This window comes from Mustela nigripes, chromosome X (assembly GCF_022355385.1).
Source record: "Mustela nigripes isolate SB6536 chromosome X, MUSNIG.SB6536, whole genome shotgun sequence".
NCBI classification, from domain to species: domain Eukaryota; kingdom Metazoa; phylum Chordata; class Mammalia; order Carnivora; family Mustelidae; genus Mustela; species Mustela nigripes.
In genome coordinates, this window is record NC_081575.1 from 3,463,873 (window position 1) to 3,487,371 (window position 23,499).

General features: G+C 40.6%; 1 non-coding gene and 1 pseudogene across 1 annotated transcript; both read left to right on the forward strand.

The window, feature by feature from the left end:
- The first annotated feature begins 2,849 nt into the window (after window positions 1-2,849).
- Window positions 2,850-2,956, forward strand: LOC132007933 (U6 spliceosomal RNA). The gene has a single exon (XR_009401485.1). It is a non-coding gene; the product is annotated as a U6 spliceosomal RNA (small nuclear RNA).
- A 1,267-nt stretch (window positions 2,957-4,223) lies between these two features.
- LOC132007937 (U6 spliceosomal RNA) lies at window positions 4,224-4,324 on the forward strand (annotated as a pseudogene).
- Window positions 4,325-23,499: the final 19,175 nt, after the last annotated feature.

Sequence of the window (23,499 nt, forward strand, 5' to 3'; positions counted from 1 at the left end):
GAATATAAGGTTGAAACTGGCAAAATTTAAATTCACATAAAGTGTTTGGAAGCTGAGAAGAAGGAACCAAGATGGCAGGCATGGAGGGAACATAGAAACAGAGCTATAGAAGCTGGGACCTGATGTTAAGGTTGCAGGGGAGCTTCTGGGTTAAAATAATCATACTTTTTCTTAAATGTAACTCTCTAAACTCTGCCACAGTGAAGCCCAGAGCTCCCTAGGTAGTAGAAATCTTGGGCTGTCATCCTTAGAGGTACAGAGAAAGTAAACCTGAAATCGCTATGAAGGAAAGAACAAACCATTATCAATGAAAAATTATTTTGATCCATTATATTCCAAGAGAACTTCAATTTCAACCCATTCTGGGAAATCAATGTGTTTAACTTTGTCTAATAATAAAAATCATGCAAAGCACCAAAGTATAGCCTCCAAGATTCTAAAAGATAGGCTCGCTCTTCTCTTTCTCTTCCTTTCCTTCCTTCCTTTCCTTCTTTTCCTGTGCACGAAATCATTGACCCCAGGAAAATGGCCACACATGTCTAGAGGTCCTGGATGCCTGAAATCTGATACATGGGAAGAAACAGTGTTTGCTGCATGACTCGGTACCCAGGCTCCCTGGGCCTGTCTCTGGGTCCCGGGAGTATATAGTCAGGCAAGGCTACAAGCAGGCACTTCTGGGTGGACATGTCAGACTGCCAGAGTCATTCTTGCTCTTAGACTGAGCTGCTGAGAAGTTCTTCCTTGCCTGAACATCTCCCCTGGAACTTCAATCCTCATTTTGCCCCAAAATTGTTACTGAATGAGTAAATAAATTAGTAAATGAAGTAACCATGCTTTTTGGTATTGGTTAAAACACTGGAACTCACAAATTATTACGTAAAAATTAGAGTTGAATCAAGATTATCCCCATGTCCCTCTCAATTATTTCACTACAACTCCTTCACTAAAATATCTAAGGTTTGTAGGCTTCCTACAGAGTTACTCCTTTGCTCCTCACAAAAGTTGAGTAATAACTCAACCTCTGACTTGGGTTCTATAGATCTGTGAAACACTTTACTCTTCTACTTTTCTTCTCCTACCTAACTCCCCATGTCCTGCATGCTATTTGTTATGCTCCACAAATAAGTGAAACCATATGATAATTGACTCTCTCTACTTGACTTATTTCACTCAGCATAACCTCTTCGAGTTACTTATGCAGAGGAAAACCTTCATTGCACATTATATTGGAATTTAGAGAAACTAAAAATTACTCTAGTTACTCCAGTAATTCAAAAATTTTATAAAAATGACAAAATACACCACACCTAAGTAAGAGACTTATGTTGAACTTTCAAGATTTTTAATTGAGTCTTTACTGGCTCATAAAATAAACACTTGCTATTAATCTTTCCACATTAGATTCTACCTTATATGCTATATAAACTGACTTTCTAAAGTCACATATTAAATAGAATTCCAATCATATTCATTGAAAAGAAAACCCACTGAAACTTGATACCAAGGATTTCAATTTTTTTTTTTTTTTTTTTTTTTTTTTTTTTTTTTTTTGGCAGAATGGTTAGTTTACTTTTTACTCTTTCTTTAAAGAAAAGTTAATTTGTTAAACCATATGCAAACTCAGTTTTCTACAGTGGAAAAGATGGGTTCTCAGAAACATGGAATTGAATTTGGTCTGTGACCTTAATGGCTCAACAGATGATTTTTCAGAAAGAAAAAAAAAATCGAATAATGTATTCTGAAGCTCTTTTATTTAACTTGTCTCTGAAGCAACACATTCTCTGAGCTTTCTTTCAAGGGGAAGAGACCCTTTGTCATCACAGGTGTGATGCTGGTCCCCACACTTCCCCTTCAAGGACATGGACATGGTCACCAAGGTCCATCCTCTCAAAGCCACTCAATACATAAGGAGAGGAGGAGAGATCTCTGTGGAATGTCATCCCAGTACAATAGCATCTAAGAGCAGAGGGGACTATGCCAATGAGTCTCATTCTTCATTTTGGGGGCTGACCATTGTTTTCCATCGTCTCTGCAGCAGAGAAAGTGCTAAGCCTAGAAAGCCAGTTTCTGAACCTACTGGAGATACCACAGGAGTTTTTGCTATCTTCAAACCTGCTGGAACCTAAATCAATGCAAACATTCATGGCCAGTTATCCTAGGAAGTTTGAAGTTGTGATTAACCACTGCTAATCTTCTTGCTCAGAGATGGCTGGTAAATCTTATTCCTGGGGAGTCTGAGAATGCCAGGCTCATATGTCATTGCTTACATGCATAAAATGGCCTCATACAAGTAACCCAGACCTTCCCAAATGTTATTGCTTCCACAGAATACAACACCAAGGGATATTAGTAGATGTGAAGCAAATATTAAAATGAAGTGTTCCTTGGTTGGGTACACTTGGAAAATGCTCAGTTAAATATAGTGAAGTAGATTTTTTTTTTACTACAGGACAGACATCTCAGGGCTTTTCACAAGTTTAGGAGCACTGGGACTCTTCAAGATGACTTCACTGAGTCCTTGGTTTGTTTTACCTTCCATCCACAGGCACATTCAATGACAAGAAGTATTTTAGCTTATGAATGACAGAAAGGAAGCTTTGTAAACCTAACAATAAATATTTCATGAACTTTGGGATGCAAACCCCAGTCTAGGATTCCCTGAAAGATTAGGAAGGGTCCAAGGGAAAACGAATGTGGTAAGTACAGAGGTCATTTTTAACTGGTTCATTAGTTTCAGTCCAGGATGCTCCACAAAAAGTCCCCAACAAAGCCTGCCCAGATACATGGGACACAACTCTAGGGATAAAGGGCTCACACCTAACCTTTCTTTTAAAGAATAACTGAAAGCAGTGCTCGCTTGGGTAGCACATACAGTAAACTTGGAAAGATACAGTAAGGACTGGCATGATCCCTGTGCATGGGTGACAACCAACTTCATGAAGCATTTCATAATTTTTATACGTTAAATATATTTCAATAAACTTGGAATTTTTAAAAAAAGAAAACAGAAAAGACTTTCTTCTAAATGAAAAACAATTACAATGATCACATGAGACACAAATATGTCTCACTCAGAATTATCTATGTAAGAAAATGTTCTCCTTCCTGCATAGTATGAGCCAAATTAATATACCCTTAACACTTAACATCTAAATAACTCTGAAGCCAGAAACGTGGTAAAATCCATTCACCAGGTATAACCATCACAGTGGAATTTCTACATTAAAGAAATACTCCTGGTATGGAATGTCAAGGTTACACAGGGACAAATTTGTGTTTCTATTGAGATATTTTTAGAAAATGAACAATTTAGCCTGAGAGACATATAAGTTCCATGCAATCTTTGAAAATATATTTGTGGAGCTGACCAGCTGCATTCCTAGGAAAATGTCCCTTCTGAAAGTAATGGTTGAGAATGAATAGGAGGGTTCCATCTTAAGATTTATAAACAGATTTTTTATATCTGTTCACTTTTTTAGTACAGAAGTATCAAAGTTCCCAGAGAACTTAAATACCAAATAACATTTATTGCAATAAATGTATGTTACATTCTATTTTATACATTACAGTTCAAGGGAAATATGTAGGTTGAGTTTTCATTCATAAGAGAATATGATTATATACACACCTATATAAATATAAAATTAAATGCAAATAATCAACATTCAAGTTCAGTTCTGTTTGCATTTATTCTCCGAGTTGGCCTGTGTGCATGTGTATAAGCATCCTTGCATGCAGGCACACATAGACACACATACCCCTCAATCCAAAATCCACAATTTATTAAAACAAAAACATCTTTTCTTTTCTTCAATTCACTTTACAATTCTCTCAGGATATGGGTAGAATGCTACATTTAGAATGACCAAGTAGAATATATATATTTTTCTTTTTTTTAAAGATCTAACTTCATGTTTGACACGAAGAGAGCTTGAGAGAGCAGAAGCAGGGGGAGTGGGAGAGGGACATGCAGGCTCCCTATTGAGCAAGGAGACCAATGTGGGGCTTGATCCCAGGACGCTGAGATCACAGCCTGAGCCGAAGACAGAGGCTTAACCCACTGAGCCACCCAGGTGCCCCCCCCATAATCTCTTAAAATAAAATATTTGAATTCAAATCTGTAGCTGGTGAAAATCAAGAACATCTATAAACAGATATTTTTATTTGTGCTATACAATTTCACATGCATTCAATTCACTGGTGTTAAGAATTGATTATAGGGCTTGCTTCCACACCACATATGCTAAACCTTGAACAATTACAGAGATTAGCATGGCCTCTGCACAAGGATGACATGCAGATCTGTGAAGTGTTCCATACAAAAACAAAAAAAGAACTGACTGTGATTACTTGATGCTGCATCTTGACCTGTGCTTAAAGCCTGACTGAGTATGCCTTGATTATATTAATTTTTGATTAATTCTGGTGTTTACTATTATTTAAAATGCAACCCATTACTTAGATTTTTCCCCACACTTATGACTCGCTGATCAGTTTCGAAGCACATAAGACTCTCACTTGCATCAGATTATACGTGTTTAGGAAAATATAAAAGAAAAGTCTAAAAGATAAAAACTGTCTTGTTACCCAAGAATAAGAGATGAAGAAATTAATGAATGTTGTCTCTGGGCAGTACATAGTCTATCCAGATGACCTTCAAAGAAAGAAATGTTTCTAGATAAAAAATAGCCCTCTAGCAACACAAAGGAAGTCGATCATCATGTAAATGCACACTTAAAATAAAGATGAGAATCCTTTTCAACTACCAAAACTTTCGGTTAAAACTGACTTTTCCATACAGTGCTGTGATTCTCACAGTAATGCTTTGGGGTGAAGAAAGTAGGATTGCCCCTCACTCAAGAAGGTTCTTAAACTCCTTTTAACTTCTTCATGAAGACAAATTTCCTTAGTCTCCTCCTAACTCCAGCCCCCTTCAATCCTGTTTCACCAAAGGGACTGAGCTTTCTGATGCTCTCTTATCCAGTGACTGTGATACGACCCCTAAAAATGACATTAATATATGCCTCTATACAAACTCTCCTTTATGTACAATTAAGAAAAATGTTTATGTGTAATCCTAGATAGAGAAGTGCTGATGTCCATGAATTTCTCCTAACAGGTGCTATGGGCTTGCTTCATGTTAGACAGGGAGTATGCCCTCCTTCTCTAAGGGACACATGATCCTTATACCATCTGAGTAGTACCAATTCTGCACAACCAAAGAGCATGGTCCCAAAATAGAAATCTGTTTCCGATGTTTGGCAAACATACCCCTACAGCTTTTATGAGGCTTGAAGAAATTGGATATATGAGTTTGGATCCAAAAAGATATCATTTCTCTCAAGTTTTTTTCAGAATTGTATAGAATGCTCTCCTCATATTCTTCCTCCATGAGTTCCAAGGAGTTCACTGTCTATCTACCACTGTCTCAGGGCACTTGCCACTTTCTAGAGTGCCTGATCACTATTCCAGCCCTTGCTGGTCCCCTGTGTCCACTGGACTATGAGCATAAGGCCAGAATCCGATCTCATTCCTCCCTGTCTGTAGCACCTGGCAAAGAATGGAAGCACAAGAAGCATGCACTGAATGGATCATAAGCCACACCACTGCTCACATCTTCTGAATGCCAGGAAGTACTTGCCATTACCCAAACACACACTCTTCATTACCTCCCATTGCCCTTTACTCAATGACAGTCTCCTGGCCTGGAATGCCCTTCCCATGTCTTCACTGATTGAAAACACATCTATCCTTTGAAGACACATTCCCCAGAGCCCTTTCTCCAGAAGTGCTTTTCTGATCCTCTCTCTGATGGCACTTGCCCTTGTTAGTACTGTATCAAAGTCATGTGTGGCCAGTCTCTCCCCTCTGTGGGGAAACAGTGTTAGTTTCTCTCAACAACTCATGATTGTCTGAACCTAACCCATAAAACTGTGAGGAATAAAAAATATTTAGTTGGGTGAGGACTGTGACAAGGGCTTGCTCTTCTCACCAGAGACACTAGTTCAGGAAAGAATGACTGAGGATATATAGAAAAATATGTAGGGAAGATGACTTCATATGTGGAACCCTTTCCTTACAAAAAGGTATATTTTAAGGGAACCATTGAAAGACGTCTTAGTGAATCATTTAATTAAGAATCTGATGGGTACGGTTTCTCACTCTTCAGTTCAGTTTAAAATTTTAAGAGCCAATTGGTGAAACAAACCAAAGAAAATGATACTGTAACTGTTCATAGCAGAACTTCGTAAACAGGAAGATTAACATACATAAAGTCACAGAAATACTGAAGATGAGTCAAGAACCTGAAAGTATTAAAGATTATATTGGAATATTTTAGGCCACTCTCGTCCATATTTAGTAAGGCTCATACTTCTTGACTGCTATAGGAAGCTACCAAGGAAGCAAAGATTCTGTTTTCAGGAATCTGAGTCCTACATTTCTGGTTTCTGGGCAGATCAGGGTGTCTACAGTGATTTCCAGTGCTTCCATTTATTTGCTCAGTTGTTCGGGTCCCAGATAGTTATCTACTATGGGGAAGGCACTATGCCAGCTAGTTTTACTGCTTCTGCTGCTGTTGTTCCCATCAGCCATTAAAACTAAAAGAACTACAAAGAAATAATTATTATTTCAAAGAAGAGCTACATAATTGTCAAAGGAATTCTCTAGAAATTAAGTAGTGAGAATGTTGAAGAACCCAAGTATCAAACAGGAAAATCAACATGGTCAGACAGGCTGGGTTTTCTACCTGAAGACATTAACATTTTTATTTGATTTGTAAGATAGCTGGACACTACTACAAATTTCTGAGAAAGTGACTACTAAGATCAAACCAGCTCTAAGAGAGATGATGCAGGGAACTCAAGCAGATGGGCTGAGGAAAGGCTTGAGTTTAGAAGGTAGTTGTTACAAAAAGAAGAGAGGAAAGTTGCAAGAGAGGGTGGATTTCAGACATGCTCTAAAGGAGGCAGACTGATAGAAGAAAGGATAAAGGGTAAGGTAAGAGGCAGATGTGGTAGTATTAATCATAATGGGCCTGTGGGCAATGTGCGCTGGAGTGGTTGAAAGTCATAAGGCCAGAGATGTTTTTTACTAAAGGAACTGGATTATGGAAGAGTTTGGAGAGACAATTCACCCATTTTATGTTCTCTTGCTTGCTTAGACGTCAAAGAAAATGCCAGAAAACCCATCTTTACTTGACATGAATGATCACTTTGTCCACACAGACGTAAGAGATATTTGGACGGGTGACTTGTAGATCTCCTCCATCTTGGGAGAGTCCACAATTCTACAAGACACGTACACAGAGAATATTTGAAATGTAATCGTCGGAGTGCCCTAGGGAGTTATTTAAAGAGAAGATAAAACCTTGAAAATATTCAATTAGGATGGAGGGAGTAAGCATCGCTTCTCTACTCCAGACAAAAGCAAGGAAGGCCAGGATCAGGAAGGATATGAAGAGAACTGGAAACAAGAGATACAGATGTAATATATTTTGCATTATGTCAAAGATCGATAATGACAGCACTCCCAAACTCTATGCCATTTTAATCTGTTCCATTTGAGGAATGATTAGTTCTTTGTTGATAATCTCTTAATTGTAAGAAGTTTTTGCCAGCGTTCAATTTTTTAGCAATGGCATTTACAAAAACATTTCAATCAGCTTTTCTTCCCAGGAGCACCTAACCTGGGCGATCTCTCACCCAGCCCTGCACAAAGCCTATCTGCCCAGAAAGGCTTAACTGGCCTCTGTCTCAGGGGGAGCCTTTCAACAAAGAAAAGGGATTTGCATAAAGGTGGTCAGCTGAACACAGCGCCTACGTGAGGCTGTATAGCATTGAAAGGGCCTTTCTCCAACCTGGCAGTGTAATCCTCATGGAGAGCTTTTGTCCAAAAGCCTGTGGTAGGCTGTTTTATTCAGCTGACAATACACAGTAAAAGAATGAACGAGAACCGCCTCCTTTTGGTAAAGCTAAGGCAGCTGGCAGCCCACAAGCCTGACAGTTTACCGAATAAGAAGCAGGACAATTGTTAGCCCCAGACCCAAAAGGTGCTCTGTAAGGGAGCACCCACTGCTAGTGCTCCTGGCTGCATGCTGGGTGTTCACCACTCAAGACAAAGGTCCCGGGGCCACCTTCACATCAGAAAGGAGCATTGGAATCTGGAAGCATCAGCAAAGCCCTTCCCTTAAGATCCTTCCAAAAGAAATAAAAAAACCTTCCGTCACTATGTAGCCCCTTCAATAGCTTTGTAGAGCACTATAATCATTTCCCACTAGAATGCTGAGAAAGAGCCAGCCTTGTTTCTTTTGACATTTTCGTTTTAAAAAGAAATTTATTTTAGTTTTCTTATTTTTAAGAACGTTAAATTTACAAAATAGATCAGAGAAACAGTGCAAACAATTCTACCACCCAGGGGCAAATATTGCCATTTCAGATGATTTCTTTCCAATCTTTTTTTATGTAGCTGTGAGAACTCTGTGAATACAGTTTGTTCCCAAGGCAAGTCAACTGATCCCTATTTATCAAGTAAGGAACAAGCCATTCAGAAGTTAGGTGGCTTCTCCTCATTTATTTTAACCTCCTGAATTTAGGATAATTTCCCACCCCAATCTCCAATTCTCCTCAACTTATTCTACCCTCCCATACATCCTAGGCTGCTTTATCCAAAAAACCAAGGAAGCTGTCTCCCTGAATCTGCTGAAAATTTTTTTAAAAAATAACTTAAGATCAATATATGAATTCTGTGTCAATATCACATGAATGATCAAAAATATATCTACCACCTTGGTTAAAAAAAAAAAGTGACTGAATTTATTAGCCACACAGTCCTCATTTAGAAGAGGGGCCAAAGAAACCTTCCATTTCCTGATTGAAAGACTGTGGACTTCCTCACTTAAAAGACCACTCTAATTGTTGCTGACTCCTGGCTTTGCCCAAGCCACATGCCCTCCTGCCCACTCCACTCCCAGCTCCCATTCCCACCCAATTCTTTTTCTTTTCTTTTCTTTTTTTTTTTAAGATTTTATTTATTTATTTGTCATAGAGAGAGAAGCGAGAGCAAGCACAGGCAGAGTGGCAGGCAGAGGCAGAGGGAGAAGCAGGGTCCCCGCCAAGCAAGGAGCCCAATGTGGGACTCGATCCCAGGATGCTGGGATCATGACCTGAGCCGAAGGCAGCCGCTTAACCAACTGAGCCACCCAGGTGTCCCCCAATTCCTTTTCTTAATGCTGGTGGTTGACACAACCACATTAAAGTGAGGCTCTGCAAATGTCCTCCCTGCCAGCCACGACGGCATCTCTGCTCAAGACATTCAAATGCTTTCTGTAATTACAGAAGTGGAATGTCACACCAAAGGTTCTAACTTGTTTCTCGTGGAATGTGAAGAAAGATGAAACAGTTTTCACTGAGAGCTTCCAGACTTTTCATGTTGATTTACTTTGTGAACTTCACCTCCAAGTACAATCCGTTAGTGCAGACCTTTCAATTGCCCAAAGTCCTGCCTGTTACTTTAAAGCTTTTTCGTCTGCAAGCACCATGTGGTCCACACCATAAAAGCACATCTCACACCTAGGTTTCTTAAGAAGATCAGCAAATGGAGCTAATGCTGAAGTACATTTGCAGAGCACTCATGAATGTTTCAAATGGGTCTGATAAACCCCGAGGAGTGAAGCTTCCAAAACTCTTCACCTATGCTAAGGGAGATACTTACTGCTTCCTATGAGGAAAGAGCTGACTTACACGTTTACACTTCAGAAATTATTAATCCAATGCCTTAACTAGGGAAGTTGCGAAACTAGTGGAAATCAACAATATCCTTGAAGCCAGAATGCTTGGGACCTAGTCCCAGTTCTGCACTTGCCAGGTGACCTTAGGCAGGTCATCTGGCCTCTCTGAGCATCTGTAAAATGGTGCTAAGCCTGGACCTCGCCACTCCATAAGGTCCTCTCAGGAAAATCAGATACCATAAAGGAGGGCAAGTTCCATGAAAAGTCTAAGATGCACTGCACACCCATGTATTTGGTGGGTGCCCCAAATGATAAAAGTTCACTTTAACCTTGAATGTCAAAGTTCACTTAAACAAGGAGGCAAACAGCATGAAGACACACTGGGAGTACAACTCTAGGATGGCTTTAGTCTGAAAAACAACAGCTTTAATGAATTCAACAAATACTGCAACAAGTACAACATACATCGTCAAAAAATAAAAGGAAAAATCTTGGAACATTGTGTGCATACATATATTACGGTTAACTATCAATGCAGAGAGAAGAACACTAATCAAATTCATGAATTTATGCCTTAATTTCCAAAGCTAAATATTAGCTTGATTGAATAATATTTAGTGTGTCTTGATCTCAGGTATTAGCATATGAAAGGCTGACTGCCCTTAGCTCCCTGCCCTCCCAGAGGTGCAACTTGTATATTTAAATATGGGGTACATTTATTAGTGGTCATGAACACTCTATAATCAAAGAACAACCTGTTACTTAAACAGTGTGCTTAATTGTTAGAAACAGAATCAGAAGAAAAACTCATCAACCTCCAAAGCACCCTTCCCTAGTGGGCCATTAGCTAAACTCAAGTCAGGACACATACTCCATAAATACATATCAAATAACAAGAACAATATTCTATTTCTCATCAACACCATTTGTAAGTCCATTGAATGTTTATGTAGTGTTTGGGAAAAGCCTTACAGAGGTCTTACACTCTTGATAAAGGACAAAGGGAAAAGGTAAAATTTCTTTGCAGACTATGAATTGGGAGGCCTACCTCAAAGGCAGTTTATGTGCTCTATTAAGAAACCTGAGAGAGGGACGCCTGGGTGGCTCAGTTGGTTGAGCAGCTGCCTTCGGCTCAGGTCATGATCCCAGCGTCCTGGGATCGAGTCCCACATCGGGCTCCTTGCTCCGCAGGGAGCCTGCTTCTCCCTCTGACTCTGCCTTCCACTCTGTCTGCCTGTGCTCGCTCTCGCTCGCTCTCTCTCTGACAAATAAATAAATAAAATCTTTAAAAAAAAAAAAAAAAAGAAACCTGAGAGAGCGCCTGGGTGGCTCAGTGGGTTGGGCCTCTGCCTTTGGCTCAGGTCATGGTTCTAGGGTCCTGAGATTGAGCCCTTCATTGGGCTGTCTGCTCAGCTCTCTTGAGTTCAGAGCTTGAGTTCAGCTATCAGTATTCAGATGCAACATGAGTTACATGGGTGTGACAGGGAACAGAACAGATTTTTATGGCCGGGGTGGGTAGCCATGACTCAGTTTCCCTATGCCAGAGCCATAAAGAGGTACCAATAGTCTATAGAAGCCTCTGCCGAAGGGAGACCTCCATGACTCTAGGTCTCTATTTCCAGCCCAGACTGTTCCATTGAGCTCTGGCTCTGGATACTTCCTAGATGTCCCACCAGTACTTCACACTCAGGTTCTAAACTTGCCCAAACTCTTCATGCTTCGGTGCTCCCCACCTCAGCAAATGGAACTAGTTAGATAAGACAGAAAACTGTATGGGTACCTGTGTAGATCAGTCTGTTAAACATCTGCCTTTGGCTCAGTCATGATCCTGGGGTCCTGGGATTGAGTCCCACATTGGATTTCCTGCTCAGTGGGGAACCTGCTTCTCCCTCTCCCCTTCCACCTGTTTGTGTGCTCTCTCTATCTCTCTCTTTCTCCCTCCTCTCCCTCTCTCTCTTTCTCAAATAAATAAATAAAATATGTTTTTTTAATTTTTTATTTTTTATAAACATATATTTTTATCCCCAGGGGTACAGGTCTGTGAATCACCAGGCTTACACACTTCACAGCACTCACCAAAGCACATACCCTCCCCAATGTCCATAATCCCACCCCCTTCTCTCAAACCCCCTCCCCCCAGCAACCCTCAGTTTGTTTTGTGAGATTAAGAGTAAATAAAATCTTTTTTTAAAAAGGGCAGGAAACTGTAGAGCCATTCTTAACAGCTCCCTCTGCCTAACCTGTCACCCAAATCCAACCCATCATAGCAAGTCCCAGTGGTTTATGTCTGAATCAGATGTGATACCTGTAAAGGCCACTTTTAGGCAGCAGGCTTAAGCAATGAAAACGTGAGTAAGATCGAAAGGCCCACAGTGAGCACCATGCTAAATGCCAATCGGCCCACTTGGTGACCACCTCAAAACAGCCATAGGCCCTAGATGACCAGTGAGTTATCAATCACTGAGCACAGGTACCAAAAAAGGAAAATACCATACATTCTCTTACCTCCTCACTTTCCCTGTTTACTACAGCCCCCACCACTGCTTCCCGGCAAAGAGTCTCTCCTTTGCTATCCTGTCCACTGCTCCCTTGCAATATACTCAATAAAATTCTATCTCTTTTGTTCTGCTTCATTTAAATTATTTTACTGTCCATGCCTCTGTCCTCCGCCCAATCAGGTCATCCCCACAGTATCTGGAATCATGCTCTTTGTTAAAACCCTGCCATGGCTCCCTATTGTCCAAGAAATGAAAGATAATTCCTCAAACCAACCCACCCACCTGACTGTGGCTCCCCAACCCTCCTCTGATGGCCTCAGGACTAGGTACCCTCACTTGGTCACCTCTCGCTTTGGAAAATACCATGCTTCTTCCATCCTCTTTCGTTTTGTTCATCTATGCCCTTCCCTCTGCTTCTCCTTCTAAGAATATGGATCTCATCCTTCAAAGCCCAATCTAAATCTTCCTCTTTGAGGGAGATGTGCCAAGACCCAAATGTCTACCTCCTCAGAGGAAGTCAGTCACTCCTTTCTCTGCTATCCCAATGATGCTGTCACATATTCAAGCTTAGTGAAAGCACTTAGTGACAAAATTACCCCCTAGCCTGTGGGGCTTGCTGAAAGCAGTACCTGTGTCTTACTCCACTGGCCTTCCACCCATCTCCAGTTCCAAGGATGCCTGTCATAATGTAAATGTGTTGAATGACTTTTGAATTGGGGCTAAAACAAGAAGAATTACACTCTACTTTCATTACAATTTTTTGTTTTACCACCACAAACCAACTGCTTTCCCCACAACCGTAATTACTACATTAACCTAAACAGATTTCCGTTAATTTAAGAGGAGTAGGAGGATTTATTTTTTTTCAATTCGTTCTAATCACTAAAGAATCTGGGTACCTGTGAATTGATCTGCAAACAAAATTGCACACAATGGTCCTGGATAGGAGGGGAGGTGGACACAGACCCTACACCTGCCCCTTGTGCCCCCTCCTCTCCCTACAAATGCCATGCCATGCTCAGACATGTTCAGAGGCAGAGATTTCTTTGTGCAGTGACTTACTGATTTGGGGGGAGGGAGGTACCCAGGCCTTCTCATCACTAAGCCTAAACATCTTTCCAACCTGGCCATTTTGGTCCATGTACATTCAAAATCATAAGTTGGGGCACCTGGGTGGCTCAATGGGTTAAAGCCTCTGCCTTTGGCTCAGGTCATGATCCCAGGGTCCTAGGATCCAGCCCCGCACCGGGCTGTCTGTCTAGCAGGGAGTCTGCTTCCACCTCTTTCTCTCTCTCTCTCTGCCTACTTGTGATCTCTGCCGGTCAAATAATAAATAAAATCTTTTTTAAAAAAATAATAATAATAAATAAAGATTCAAAATCATAAGTTAATGCTTTCCAGCAATTCCGCAGAGTTTAATGGAAAAAATCCTCTTTCAATGCCTTGGTGTAGTCACACCTGTATGCTCCCTTTTCTTAGAACACACAGAGAAATAAACAGAACAATGCTATGTACTTCCAACACAACTGGACTGTACTATTTCTTAGAGCAAGCACTTCAGCTGGCCATATTTGTTTCTGAATGTCATCACGGCGAATGTCTCCAGGAGTGATTAAACTAAACTGGCTATTTATTTGACTGAAGAATTGCTTGATTTTATAAAACAAGAGGAATTTATGATTCCTCCAGAAGCGACATTTTCTCCCTTGTACAGCTGCAGCTTTGGGTAAGATAAGGACTATGCTAAGAGGTCTTGTCATTGCCTGGGATGGAATTTCAGCCTGAGAGTCTCCTGCCCTAATATTCAGTCAAGTGACTAATCTCAAAAAAATAATAAAATAATCTCAAAAACTAATCTCAAATTGTAATGATTCAAGTGGGAGTTCATTTCATTAAGAAGAACAAGAAGAAATTTAATACCGTACTACTTTATTTATCTATGGAAATATACCATACATGAAAACCTTTCTCAGAATTGTTTAAAATGTATTTTCTTGAGACAAATAACTACATTTACAAGGCAAGGACTGAAAAAAGAATCATTCTGTAGTGAAATAACCCTTCAACATGAGAAAATTCGAGTTTTCCTCCCTGGGTCATCATACAATGACCCCCAGTGGCCTCACCCACCATCCAAGGTCCCCTGTCATAGGGGAGCACACCTCTGGCTGCTGAGCTCCATAGATAAAGGGCTATCTTCATTTTAATCCAGTTACATATGTAATAAGCTCAGCTGACCAAGCCCGAGCTTCTGGATGATTCACTGGTCCGTTCGCTCACTCTGTTTACCCAGTATCAAGCAATTAAACTTTGGGGCTCCTCATCTGCCATTTTAAATTAGAAAAGTAAAAAACACACTTCTTTGAGGGGCTAGTCACTATAGAACAGTTGATCCTCTTTTTTTTTTTTTTAAGGAATAGGCTAAAAAAAATAATGCAAAATTCCTTTAATCAGTATAACGAAAATGACACTTGCTTTCAAATTTCTTCTTCATACGTGAGGTCAAAGAAACTAGTAACCTGCTGATGAACACACCCCAGAAGAGCAGCAGGGAAACTATACAGACCTTGTTCTGTCCTTTTCATTTCTTTTTTTTCTCCTGGCCTGGCCAGATTTACTGCTATCTATTCTCTCATCTTTCAGGTTTTGCTTCCATCTGGGAAAGAGCAAAATTCCTTGACATCTTAGAAATACTAGTTCCTGCTTTGCTCAGAACCTCCGAGTCGTTTGGTGCACTTTAACTGCGCTTCCCTAGTTTGCGAGGCATTGATCTTACTGCTAGTTTCAGAGGCATAAACTATGCCAGTACCAACATGTGAAGTTTCACTTTATAAAATGAAAGTAGTATGTGCTTGTCAGTAAGAAAGTAAAATTCGGGACCCCTGCTAAAATAATTCATTTAATTTCTCTATCAAGTTCATCTGGTTGATTATTAAATAAAACCTCTATTTCTTGAACTCATGAGAGAGTTAAAAACTGCAGCTGCCCTCACGCCCAATCCTGTGCAGAACATGCTATTCTTTCTTTTATTGATAGAAAAATTATTTTAAATTGCCAGAGTTCCTTTTCTCTCACGCTCAATTTGGTTGTATTTTTCAAAGAATGAACAGTTTCAGAAAATCAATTTAAACACAATTAGACTATTTTAACATAAGTTGTCCTATTAACCATAAAAGCTTGTCCACAAACTGAGTTGTTCACTTAATTTGTTTTTGTTTACTTCGTTTACTTTGGGGGGTTCCTATTTACTTCATGCTGCAGGAGCATCTGTTTATATTTATCTAGGCTGTACTTATGTATACCACAGGTTTACAGATTTATGCATGGGCTTCACCTTTTATATTAGCAAAGGATTTTCTGGAATAGCAGAAAGTTCTCTGCTCTAAGTCTGGATGAGGTTTAGATACCGGTTCTAACGCAAATGCCTTATCTTTTAAAAACAACCAAACGAAACCTCAAGTGGATCCTTTGAAAATTTAGGCTTGCAACATGGCCTTCAAACTTAGAAAGTCTGCGGTTTCACAGTGCACCAGCTGTTGAACCTAGTAAACAACAGGTAAATCTCCTGCTTTCCATCCTGCCTCAACTGTGCTAATGTGCCTGGGAGAGCCTCTGGCTTTGCTACTCGCTCAGTTTCCTCGCAAAACTGTTTTCTCTGGGAACTTTCTAGAAATTTCCAAAGAAGAGTGAAAGGGTTCTTCCTGCAGTATGACCTACGATGCCATCCCTATGGAGGCCTCAAAATGCTAGTCTTCCACAGGCACACCCCCACAGTCCTCCCAACCAAGCCACCCCTGCTGGGGTGCTCCAGAAGACGTGTCTCTGAGCCCCTGGCCATGACAAAAGGCAGCGTGCCCACCAAGACTTGTTACTTCCCGGGAGCGCTCACCTGCCTGCACTGGTTGGATGGCCTCTAGGAGGTTTCCTCTGCGAGCCGAGCCGGGTGCCCCGGGTCCTGGGGAGCGGAGGGGCAAATCGGGGCAGTCTGAGGGCTTGGAAGCTCCTGTTTGGCCAATGGAGCGCTGTCTCCGATTCCTCAGACAATGGAACCCCCAAACCAGCGGCGCTCCCACAGTACAGAATATGAGGCAAGGGCCATTTCCGCCTTCACCCAAGCTATTTGGGGTCACAGAGACCGCCTCCGGAACTAGGGTGCGGGACGCCCCTTCCGGTGAGCTCCTGGCTTCCGAGCCCCAAGGTTCCGCTCCGGCACACCGCACTGCAGAGCTACACCTGCTGAGGGCGGTGGAGCAGAGAAATGGGGGGTCTTTTGGGTCCAAGTGGGGCTCCACAGTGGAGCTAAAGAGGCTCAGATCTCCTCCTAATTAAAAGTGTCCTTGCAGCCTGAGGGCAACCAAAATTTATCCGCGGTTGAGCAGCAAGTTGAGGATCGAGTCCTGCCAGGCCAGTGCTGCTCTTGGACAGCAGCCTCATGGTGCTGGAGCCCCAGAGGACAAAGTCGGGGAGGACAACTGTAGCTGTTCCCCTTGACTTGTCATCTTATTAAGCATGATAATCCCAAACTCAAAACAGCTTTCTTTCCCCTTCCCAATCTGCCCTTCTTGCCAACCCTTTCCTGCGGACACATCCACTAGAGCGTTGTGGGGTTGCCCCGCACTACATGATTGGACTTCTCAGGGCTGTTTCTAAAGACTGAGAGAAGACAATTCCACCACTTCGCTCAGCCTCTCACTCCAGACTTGAGTAATCCTCACTGAGGTCTAGATTTAACAAAACATGTTGTTTTCTCAAGCTGGCCAGTTTTGTTAAAAAGACAAGTTGAAAAGACCTCCAATGAGTTGAAAGATGGAAAAACACCTTTAATTCTCACCCAGCATACAGTACGGGGTGAACAAAGTAAATATTAATTTAACAACATCATTAATATTAAACTTTATTCATAATAGTGACAACCCTTGTCCCTCAAACACACATGTGCCACAGAAAAGGCTCCAGAACTTTCTATCTACAGCACAGTCTTTCTGGTATCAAAAATGGATCACTCAATCATTGCACAAAATATATATATATATATATATATATATATATATATATATATATATACTTATGATGTAAAAATACATCAAAACAGCATGTTGTATTCCTCAAATATGTATTTTTTTAAATTTGTCAATCATATCACAATAAAGCTCGGGTGTGCATCACCATGAGGCAAGGAAGGAATGTCTGTGGATATATTCTTTTCCTCATTCTAAAATTAAACTTAAAATTCTAGTCCTCCCAAAACTAATATCACATTGCATGTCAACTATGCTTCCATTAAAAACAAGTTGAAATCCTAAACTCTTACGGCGTTTAGAAAGAAGCTCCTAAACTCAGTTTCAGGAAGGACTCATTTTAAAACAGCATGACTCTTCCCAAAGTGCATTTTATTTTATTTTTTTAAAAATTTTTTTTAAGATTTTTATTTATTTATTTGACAGAGAGAGATCACAAGGAGGCACAGAGGCAGGCAAAGAGAGAGAGGAAGGGAAGCAGGCTCCTCGCCAAGCAGAGAGCCTGATGCGGGGCTCAATCCCAGGACCCTGAGATCATGACCTGAGCCGAAGGCAGCGGCTTAATCCACTGAGCCACCCAGGCGCCCCCCAAGTGCATTTTAAATAGACCATTCAGATTTGTAGCTGTGGCACAGTCTTCAGGCACCACAAACTCTAATTAATAAGTTTAAAAGCTTTAGCATGGCATGACATCCGAAATAACCAGGAAATGATAGAGCAAAAAGTTCTTTAGTGAGGCATGCATTTACATAACCCTTCTCTAAATCCTGAAGCACAGTGTTGCATGAGGGGAGGAAAGCCAGGTGCCATTATCCACAACTCTCATGTTCTTCTTATCCTAAAACAAATCAATTTTTTTAGTGCCAGTTGACATGCAAAGAGGGATGGATAGCATGTAGGTATGTAATGTTTGTCATTTGTAGAGCATATCATCTGCATTAATTAACTTTAATTATACAATTACTCCTGAGTTGTCAAAGACAATATTCAAAAGAGAGGGATTATTAGAAGCGTTAATCCTGGTAATGACCAACCAAGCTTCCTCAGAAACAAACCATGACCCGCCCCCAGAAGCAGAGATATTAGCATCAGCAGAATAACCGGAAGAGTTTGGGCTTAAGTATACATCCTGGTCAGTCTTAGAGAATGTCATTAACTTCTCTGAAGCCACAGTGTCCTCTCACCAATGGACCCAATAATAAATAGTAAGGTAGGGAGGATTCGATGGGATGATGCATGCAAAGTGCCTGGGATAGAGCCCAGCAAGAACAAGGCCCTGGTCACTGGAGCTGTAATTACGATCAGAAAGCACAATAAAATACTCACTAAAGGCAGGCAAGGTTTCCAGATGTCCATCTCCTCTGAACACAACATTCAAGATTTGGGGGACTTCCACCTGACATTCTTCTGGTCTTGCTTGGATGTACCACTTTACCTCTGGTCTTTCTCACAAGGGACATGCCAACATCAAAGACTAGGCATTCCTCTGCAAAGAAAAGCCAGCCATGAGGAACCTCCACGGCAAGCCCCCAAATAAAACAAACAAACAAAAAAACAAGTGCTGTAACAAACTGCCAGTTGTTTGCTTCACTCCTGGCTTATAAGAGCAGAGCACTCAAACCCTTGTTCATCTCCAGGTCATTCAGATGCCATTTTGTTAGAATGTGGTAGTATTTCTAGTACATCTGGAATACAGGGATCAGTGTGTGAGTTGAGTTTCCATTAAAAGTCCCTCATTTTTCCTGCTCTAATACTAATACAGTGAAGTATGATTTGTTTTACTTATAGGAAAATCCAATGATAAATACATGAAAGGAATTTAAGGAGTGCTATTTCATTCCATCTTGAATTTTTTAAAAAAGCAATCAGTGGATTCTGCAAGGTTCCACACTTTTAGTCCATATACCCATCAGCTCTGGCTTGCACCCTTGACTGGAGTCCTTCCTACTATCACTCTGTCCCCTCCAAATTGGTCTCTACCCAGCAGCCAGCATGGCGTTTGAAAAAGTTCATGTCACATCATTCCCCTGGTGGGAGTACTATCTGCTTTGTGCCACAAGCACTTCCAGCTGTTGAGGAAAACCCTGTCCCATTCTCATCGCCTCTAACAGCCTCTCAATCATAATAGCTGCTTGTCTCTTCTTGCCACACAACAGTTAGAACTTTGCTATAGCTTTTAGTAAATATTTTAATGTGACAAACTATGGAAGAGACATGTTCTGGCATTGAAACCCAGAAAAAAAAATAATTTTTTTTTCTGGGAGATCACTAACTAAAAAGAAAGACAAATGGTTAACGTATGTTCCCAGGGGGCCTAAATGCCCATGGATTCTTCCTGTACTCTTAACAAGAGTAAGTTTGGAACATTTAAATTACATATGCCTTCCAACCTACAGACTGTGAGTGAATCCCTGAGTGTATCTTACAAGGATGGGAGTGGGGTGGAAGTATAGAACTTCCTAGGGGCTCTGCCTTAGTGATGTTGCCATAGTCAAGTGGGTTCTTATTGATGATTTGGCCCAAAGCCATCATTTTCTAATTGAGGGCACTGAAGCCTACTGAATCCTTTGGGAAGGATTGTCCAGAGTTCAGGTTCAGATTCAGAGCTAGAGATCAGTCGTGCCCAGATGAGAAGGCATGGCTACTCCCATTATATCATGCCCTCATGTATTTTGCCTCCACAAAAAGTCCCTATGTCTAGACAGAAGGATGTCTTTTTACTTCTTAGTATAGGGAGGGTCTTTTTCATATAGGAGATTTGTTTCCTGCCTTCAGGAGGACAGAGGAGGTCTTGAGTGTCTGTGCACTGGTTGCTTCCCAAGTAGCTTCAATTCAAAATAATCAATACACCACTATGGTACATTTTGGGCCGCCCACCCTTGGCCCCCACTGCACAGAACCTTAAAATCCTTTTATAGGAGAAAACATCTTCACCTAAAGACTGTGATCAAGACATTTTTTTTGTTGTTTTCTGGCCATTCTTTTCAGCATTTGTATAATTATTTGTAGCTTCAGTTGCTATGGAAAGCAAACACCACTTACCATGACAACCATAACAGCTTAAGGTACACACAGCTTGATTCAGACTGAAGCTTCAAACATACTGAAGTGTGTAGGGCTTTAATATCCCTCCTTTTAAAAAAAAACAACCAAATGCTCTTCTCCCCAGAAAAGCCACCCGAGTATTTTCCACTTCCTCTGTGTTATATGTCTTGAAAAACCAGCATATCTCAAGGAATACCTGAGGGCTGAGATCAAAGGAAATTTTAGTAAAAATTGATTTTAATAAAAAGGTTGGTAAGAATCAAAGAACAAATAAACGGAAGATTTACTGTATACCTCTTCTGTACTGGAAGTATGTAGATTCTCTTACATACACTTCATCCATTTGTTATTGTACCTCATTTTACAGAAGAGAGAAACAGACCCAGGAAAATGAAATAACTTGTCCAGGGAGACAGAACTGGGATTCAAACTCAGAGTGGGCTGGCTCTGCCTATCCCACCATATATTGTTTATTCAAACAGTCTAGTCATCTATTTTTTTAATCAGTTCAAAAGCAAGGGTTCAGAATGAATTTTTGTTAAAAAAATGGAAAATGAATAGTTCTTGTTTAAAAAAATGATCAATCCACTCAACCAATCACTGGACTTCTCCTGCTACCCTGGCTCAGATCAGACATGATGGTGGGCAGTGGATTGGGAATTCTTGCTATAACCCACTAGGATGGCTATCAGAATGACAGATAATGAGAAGGAGTGTTGAGGGTGTGAAGAAATTGGAACCCTCATATACTGCTGGTGAGAATGCAAAGTAGTACATTAGAAACCAGTCTGGCATCTCATCAAAGGGTAAACATAGAGTTACCATAGGACCCAGGAATTTCACTACTAGGTGCATGACAGAAAAATTGAAAATATATGTTCACACCAAAATTTGTACAGGCATGCTCATACAATATTATTCATAATAGCCAAAAAGTGGAAATACCCCAAATATCAAGCAGCTGATTAATAGATAAACAAAATAGGGTCTATCTGTACAGTGGAGTGTTATTCAGCTGTAAAAATGAGTGGAATCAATTGCCAAAATGTGGAAGGAGCCAAGATGTTCTTCAACAGACAAATGGATAAATAAGATGTGGTCCATATACACAATGGGATACTACTCCGCCATCAGAAAGGATGCATACCCAACTTTTGCATCAACATGGACAGGACTGGAGGAGATTATGCTGAGTGAACTAAGTCAAGAAGAGGGAGTCAATCATCATATGGTTTCACTCATACGTGGAACTTAAGGAATAGCATGGAGGACATTAGGAGAAGGAAAGGTAAAGTGAAGGGAGTGAAGTCAGAGAGGGAGACAAACCATGAGAGACTGTGGACTCCAGAAAACAAACTGAGGGTTTCAGATGGGAGGAGGGTAGAGGGATGGCTGAGCCTGGTGGTGGGTACTAAGAAGGGCATGTGCTGCATGGAGCACTGGGTGTTATATGCAAACAATGTATCCTGGAACACTACATCAAAGACTAACGATGTACTGTATGGCGACTAACACAATACAATAAAAATAAAATAAAGTAAAATAAAATAAAAATAGTATCTCAAAAGAATAAAAAAGAGTGGTATACTGACTGATGATACAGCATGGGTGAAGCTTGTAAACATTATTCTAAGAGAAATAAGCTGGTCACAAAAAACCATATACTGTATGATTTCACCTAAATGAATACCTAGAGTTGTCAGATTCACAGAGACTAAATGTAGACTAGAATAGTGGACCTGTTGCCAAGGAGTTCTAAGACTGAGGAAATGGAAAGTTGTCATTTATGGGGACAGAGTTTCAGTTTTGCAAGATGAAAAGAGTTCTAGAGATTGGTTACACAACAGTGTGAATATACGTAATACTATTCAACTGTATACTTTAAAATGGTTAAGATAGGGCACCTGGGTGGCTTAATCATTTAAGGGTCTGCCTTCAGCTCAGATCATGATCCTGGAGTCCTAGGATTGAGTCCCATTACAGTCTCCCTGCTCAACAGGGAGTCTGCTCCTGCCCTTCCCCCTGCTCCTTTTCTCTCTTTCCCTACCCCAAGCGGGTGAATGTGTGCATGTTCTCGCTCAAATAAATAAATAAAATCTTAAAAAAATAAAAATAAAATGCTTAAGATATAAAGTTATATGTTACATGTGTTTAATCATAATAAAAAAGATTCCATTTATAGTGAAATGTCCAGAATAAGCAAATCCATAAAGACAGAAAGCAGATTAGTGGTTCCAGGAACTGAGGGGAGGGAGAATGGGGGCAGTGCCTACCAATGGGGACAGAGTTTCTTTTCGGGGGTGATGAAATGTTCTGGAATTACATAAAGGTGATGTTCACACAATCTTGTGAATACACTGAAAAACCACTGAATTGTATTCTACTTAAAGAGTAAATTTTAGACCATAACATATATCAATTAAAAATCAGAAGTGAGAGGGGCACCTGGGTGGCTCAGTGGGTTAAGCCTTCAGCTCAGGTCATGATCTCAGGTTCCCGGGATTGAGCCCCACATCGGGCTCTCTGCTCAGCAGGGAGCCTGCTTCCCTCTCTCTCTCTGCCTGCCTCTCTGCCTACTTGTGATCTCCGTCTGTCAAATAAATAAATAAATAAATCTTTTAAAAAAATCAGAAGTGAGAAAATGAGAGTCTAGGAGTGAGAACTGGTATGTATGGCAGAAATAAAAGTGAGAGGAAGGAAAGAAAGGAGAGGAAACTGATAATTATGAGAAACCATGCAAAGGTAATGAACTGACCTGCTTGGCCCCAAACAGCTTGTTGTACCGTGGTTGCAGACAGTCATGTGCCACAGTTAGCTCAAAGCAAGTGTGGGCTTCATGGCTGGAAATCAAATATTTGAGCAAAATATGTTTATAGCTTTATGATTATTTTAAATGTGACATGAAATTATTGTAAAAGTCAATGGATAACTAGTCATAATAACTAACTAACTAGTCAGAAGCTAACTAAAGGATACAAAGAAATAATTATAATATGAAAAAATGCTGATACTGTATTTGCATACAACCTGAAGGTAATTATATATTCCCATCACATGTCTTTTGAGTAAGTCCTATCTTATTCTCACTACTGATGGTGGATAATAGAAATCTCCGTGGACAGCTAACAGTATACTAGGGTAAATTAACAAGAAGCATCATTTAATTAAGCTATCTGAGAAAATCTGTTTCCTACTGGATTTGTTACAAGTG